The sequence below is a fragment of the Neofelis nebulosa genome, chromosome 11 (assembly GCF_028018385.1).
Source record: "Neofelis nebulosa isolate mNeoNeb1 chromosome 11, mNeoNeb1.pri, whole genome shotgun sequence".
NCBI lineage: Eukaryota > Metazoa > Chordata > Mammalia > Carnivora > Felidae > Neofelis > Neofelis nebulosa.
Window position 1 is genome coordinate 24,306,609 of NC_080792.1, and position 6,189 is coordinate 24,312,797.

The window sequence follows — 6,189 nt, forward strand, 5'->3', positions numbered from 1 at the left end:
TCATTTTACTCTGTCCAAATGGGAGAGCTTGACTTGCCTCCAAGGTGTTAAGCCCTTTAACAAACAGCCTGCAGCTCTGCTCTCTCCTATGAAACCAGTCCCTTCCTTATAGCCTATAGTCTGGCTTCCTTCTCCATAACTTTATTAAAACTGTGCAAAACTTCCTCTTTTTTTTCGGTGAAATTCAAACTTTTTTTTTTTTTTTTTAGTCCTCAACTTCTTTATTGTTTTGGCAAAATTTGACCCAACTGGCCTTCCCTTCCTTCTTGAAACACTTCCTTTGGCTTCTTGGGCATAATACTCCAGATTGTTGGCCTCACCTTTGCTGTCTCTTCTTCCTGCTGCCGCATTATGAAGGGTGATCCCTGAGGTTCAAAGCTAAACCAATCCACTGTGATGGTATCTGTGTCCTCTGCTGTGAATTTTCACCTTTGATCCTAGCCTTTCTTCCCCGAGCTTCCATTCACTCAGAAAACACTTTTAGAGGGCCTACTTGCTTTCAAATGAACACTTGATTAATTAATTGTCTCCACCCCGAGGGAGTGTTCAGGAGGCCGAATGGGTAACAGGTGAAAGACTGAAGAATGAAGAGAGGTGGGAGCAGACACCTGTACAGATACTTATGTCAGTGCAATAATAGAAATGAATATTACAGTGTATAACGGGGTTGTGGAGAAGAGACACCTACCCCATCTGGGATTGGGGTGAGGGAACTTAATCATTTTAATTCAACAAACATTCACATTCATTAAATCAACAAATAGTAGCAAGGGCCTACTATGCATCAGTAATAAAGCCAGGTACTAAGACTGTAAGAATGAGCAAGGCAGGCCTGGTCCTTGTCTTCATGGAGCCTACAGTCTTACTAAATGGGAGAAAGAGACATTAAATGGGTCATGCAATTTTACAATTGTGACAGGTGCTACTAAGAGGTAAGCACAAAATGCCAGAGAGTGTTTAATAGAGAGATCTAGTAAACTGAGAAATTGATGAGGGCTTTCCTGAGCTGACACTTAAGCTAGACTTCAATGAGGCTTGAAGCTGAGTAGAAAATAGGCAAAGTGAGGAAAGAGTAGTCAGGTATATGATGACTCAGAGGAAGGAGAATTTGCCAAAGGGCTGATTGAATTTGCCAAAGGGCTTTGCCCAAGGGCTAAGATGATGAGCTGAGAGGGGTAGGCTCACGGTTGCTACTATTTGTTGATTTGCAGGGCCTTGCCGTCAAATAGTTTAGTCTTTATCTTAAAAAAAAAAAACAAAAACGCCAATAATCCAACAGTTTTTAAATTGGTAGCTGACAAGATCAAATTTCCATTCAGAAAAGGTCAGTTTGGCTACAGAGGGATAATAGACTGGAGAGGGGGCAGGAGCCAATGAGGAGAGAATCTGTAGCCACGTCCTAGATGGAAGTTAGGGATGGCTTGGTCTCGGGGGCCACAACAGAGATGGGGAGAAGCAGACGTATTTGAGAAATGTGTAGGAGGCAGAAACTATGGGGCCTGGTGATTGGATGTCGGTGGTGAGGGAGAGGTATAGATAGAAACTTCACAGGAGGAGCTACTTTTACAAGAAGATAGAGGCACAATGGGCTAGAAGTGCTGGGATGTTGGGGGCCTAAGTGGCATGTGGCCAGGAAGCAGGACCGGGCCATTAAGGAGTCTAGTGGTAGCTGTGGCTATGACCCTGGTGCTGCCTGGAGATACCACTCTGCATGCCTCACAGCTTGCCATATCTTGTGATGTAAGTATTTTTTATCTCCATGTTGGGGAAGATTATCAGGGCAGGAGGGGTGCATCTGACCTGGGTTTGAAAGGATGAGTAGGGTTAGCTCAGAAGTAGTGTGGAGGAGGAAAGCTTTTCCAGGCAGAGGGAACAGAATGGGAGAAATAGCATAGCTCAGGCAATTCAGAATTGCTAGAGTGGGCGACAGGGTGGAGAGGGGCAAGAGATGATGCTGGAGAGAAGGCAGGGCCAGACCAGGGAAGGAGTGTAGTGAGTTAGCAAACAGTTTTATTTAAGAGAGGGAGAGACATGGCCATTTTGGGCTTTTGAGGCCATCACTTAGGCAGCTGTGTGTATGTCGGCCAAGCAAGAAGAAAACCCAGCTGAACACTGAGGAGGTTGTGGAGTGGACGGGTGGACTGAGTGAAGGCCTGAGCTGGGACAGTGGTACAGATGGAGCAGAGGGCAGGGGAGCTAAGGAGCCAGCCAACTGAGGGGGACCCCCCCCCCGGCTTCTGGAGAAGCTCACTGGCATAGGTGGGGCCACCAGCTGAGACAGAGAACAGAGGAGTAGAAGCAGACCGAGGAGCAAAGACAACAAGTCCAGTTTTTAGCCTGTTTAATTCAAAAGCCACAAGGGTGGAGATTTCTGGAAGGCCACTGAAGAAGCAATGCATCTGAAGTTCAGTACAGTATAGAGGTGAGCATCGGATGGGTGGGTCTGGATGTCCCTACACGCAAGTAGCCATGGCAACTGGGAAAGCTTACACCTAGAAAGCTTAGGCCACTTAGGAAGTATACTTAGTACAGTGGACCCAGGTTAGAGCCCCAGGCTGGTCATTTGTGCACCGTCTCTCAGCTCCCCGTTCACCCTTCTACTGTGCTTCCAGGCTATGGCCAGCCTTCCTTGCCAGCTGAATTCCCACTGACTTCTGCCAGTAGAGCCACTAAAGGGAAACAGGAAGGCATGAAGAAGGCAGAATGGACTTTCTTCCTGCTTCTAATTGTTATCGCAGTCACCCAAGTCACAAAAGTCACAGAGGATGGCCACAGTGCCAGTTTCAGCCTTCTTCATTCACTCCCAGCCCCAGCTGAGGTGCCTCACTCAGAGCTGCTAGCATCAGTCAGCTGAGCAGCACAGACAATGGTCTGAGTACCACGCCACAGAGCAGGGGTTTCCGAGAACTTCTGGTTCCCAGCCTTGGTGGTGAAGGACAACCTCACCTCTTCCTTTGTTCCTCAGCCATTTGGTGCAAGTGGGAATTACTGATCCCTCTGTTACTGACTTGGGCGGAATGTTGGACCCCACCATTCCCCTTCTTATTCTTTCAACTTTCCAGTGTTTGTGGAACCAACAATCTGTATCGAACACTCTGTCTTTGAAAGGTGGTTTTTGTTTTTCTAAATGGATACAGGGAGACCCTGAAAGGGTCTCAAAGGATATGGGGAAGGAAGGAGAAGGAAGGCCACAAAAAGAATGGCGAGTGAGAGTGAGGACAGTGTCTCATGGAAACAGTGTAGCAGAGAGCTTCAGGAAGGAAGAAATGATAAACTTTAAAAAATGGAGGAGATGATATGATCCAGCAATACTGCTTCTGTGTAGGTATGTGAAAGAAATGAAAACAGGGTCCCAAAGAGGTATTTGTACACCTATGTCCATAGCACACAATTAGTCAAAGGTGGAAGCAACCCAGATGTCCATTAACATATGAATGGATAAACAAAATGTGGTCTGTCCATACAGTGGAATACGATTCAGCTTTAGCAAGGAAGGAAATTCAGACACATGCGACAACATGGATGAACCTTGAGGACATTATGCTCAGTGAAATAAGCTAGTCACAAAAAGACAAGAGGCATCTAGAGTAGTCAAACTCATGGAAAGTGGAAGGTGTCTTCTAGGGACGGAGGAGAATGTAGACTTGTTCAGTGGGTACAGAGGTTCAATTTTGTAAGATGGTTACCTAACAATGTGAATATACTTAACACTCTTGAACTTACCCTTAAAAATGGTTAAGACAGGGGCACCTGGGTGGCTCAGTTGAGCAGAGAGATCCAGGAAGATTAAAATTATATGTACCAATTAGGAGGGCATTTAAGCTCTATAGGAATGTAGTTTTATTAGCTAGTTGGATGTGGAAGTCAGAATCCAGTGGGTTGAGGAGCAAGTGCGAGGTAAGGATGTAGAGACTGACTCCTCTGACAAGTTTGGACAAGCAGGGGAGGAGAAGTTGGCAAAGGCTAAGAAGATGGTGAGGTCAAGGAGGTCAAGGAGGAGAGCGGGAGAAGGTTTAGAAGCTGAAAGGGGCCAGCAGAGTTGGAGAAGTGATATATGGTGCTGTGAAGAAGCAGAGTCCTGAGGGAGCAGCAGAGGCTGGGACCTGGCCTTGGGCAGAAGGGATGGCTGATTTTCTGTTGTGGGAGGGCAAGCAGGGAGGAGGGGTATGTACTGATACATTTACAGATAGCAGGGCGATGGGGAGAGCATGTGTGGTGATCTGGGGGTTTTCTCTATGAGGTAGGAGGCAACAGAGAGGGGCCCTAGGCAGGGAAAGGATTGAGCGGGGTACTGAGGGCCCAGTTGACGTTGGAGATCACAGTATTCTCTGCAAGACCGAGAAATTGTTTTCTGGCAATTAGGTCAGCATGAAGGTGGATTACAACATTAAGCTAAGCTTGGGGTGTTGTCAGAGAGATGCTACAGAGGGATGGGGTGCAAGGGAATCAAAGGTGCTGGTAAGAGAAGGATCTAGAGGATCGGCCATGGAGTCTAGGGTCATTTGGGGAGATGGAGAAACCTGGAGGAAGTAATAAAAGGTTGGAAGAAAAGAAACAGATCAAGAGGCCGATGTTTCCAAAAAGTCAAAGGCATTTGTAATGGGAGTAAGAGAACTGGAAACCTGGGGGACTGGGGAGTCACAGGCAGGAAGTGGGATGTGGAGTGGAGCATTTGTCAGAGACAGTAGGATCAGCGCGATCCAGGAGGAGAAATGCACTGAAGGTCACAGGCCCGTGGAGGGACTGTGTTTATGAGTTAGGATGGAAGGCAAGACTGAGCCAGGTCAGCACAGAACATCTCCAACTGGATGGATGTCTCACTATGACTCCTATTTGGGGGTCCAAAAATCAAACCCTCTGTGAGCCACTCCTTTCAACTGCAAATGCCACATCTCTAGTGCTGGCTTCAGCAGCACACATACTAAAATTGGAATGATACAGAGATTAGCACGGCCCCTGTGCAAATGTGACACACAGATGTAAATGCCACGTCTCTAGATCCATAATGTCATGAAGAAAACATGGGACTGGGAGTTAGGACAGCTGGATTCAAATTCCACACTAGCACCTGTTAGCCAGAGACCACAGGTGGTTCTCTCAATGACTCTTATAAAACGTACCTCTGCATGGTTGTTCTAAAGTCCATATTAAATGGGCGTGTCAAAGCACCCAAGTATACAATCAGAAATCTAATAAATGCTCAATAGATAACAATGGAATCTGAATATGATTTCTTCCTTCATCCCCCGTATTGAATGTATCACCAAGACCCTTCCCTGGCCCTTATGAATTGCTGCCCCTGCTAACTGGTCACATTTTTGTCTCCCTCCTCTTCCCAGTGCTCATCATTCTTACCAATGGCCGCCTGACTTCTCTTTCAAAAACAGCATTGTTATCATATCATGCCCCTGTGTCAGGGTAGTGGAAAGAAGCAATGAACTTCAGGAACGCCTGGGTGACTCAGGCAGTTGAGTGTCTGACTCTTGATTTCGGTTCAGGTCATGACCTCACGCTGCGCTGACAGCTCTGAGCCTCCTTGGGATTCTCCCTCTCCCTCTGTGCTCATGCACATGCTCTCTTGCTCCTACCCTCTCAAAAATAAAATAGAACTTAAAAAATAAAGAGTCTAACAAGCATTTAATTCTCTCATTTTAGGTTCTTGATCTGCTGGAATCTGGGGAGGTGCAGTGTGAAACCACCACTAGTGAAAAGTCAGGATGAGTTTCAGGATGGTCCAGAATGTCTAATGGTCCAGAAAGGGACCTAGAATCTATCCCCTATCAAGATTTGTAGCCAGGACATTATTGTTAGGGGCAAGGGTCCCTAAATATTTTATTCAAGGTCCTAAAATATTTTATTCATGTCTAGATGAGCCTGCTCTGTCCCTGTATCTCATACAACTCTCAGGGTACTACGAGGCTCAGATGACAAAAGGGAGGTTCTATAAAATCCAAAGTCCAATGTTCTCTGTTCTTTCTCCTTCCTCTTCTCCCTCTCCTGTGTCAAGGTGGGATTTCACAGCCTGACTCCCCAGACTCTCCATGAGTTGGCCTTATTTTATTCCTTCCCTATTCTACTCCCAACTTGGATGTTAATTTTTATTTTCAGATGTGTTAGTTTTTCCCTTCCCATCTGGGCTTCAGGCTCTTTTTTACTTCCTAGAGATGCAACAAAGGCACTTGCTCAGAA

General features: G+C 46.3%; 1 pseudogene; it reads left to right on the forward strand.

Moving 5' to 3' along the window:
* The first annotated feature begins 4,897 nt into the window (after window positions 1-4,897).
* On the forward strand, window positions 4,898-4,996 carry LOC131490647 (U6 spliceosomal RNA; annotated as a pseudogene).
* Window positions 4,997-6,189: the final 1,193 nt, after the last annotated feature.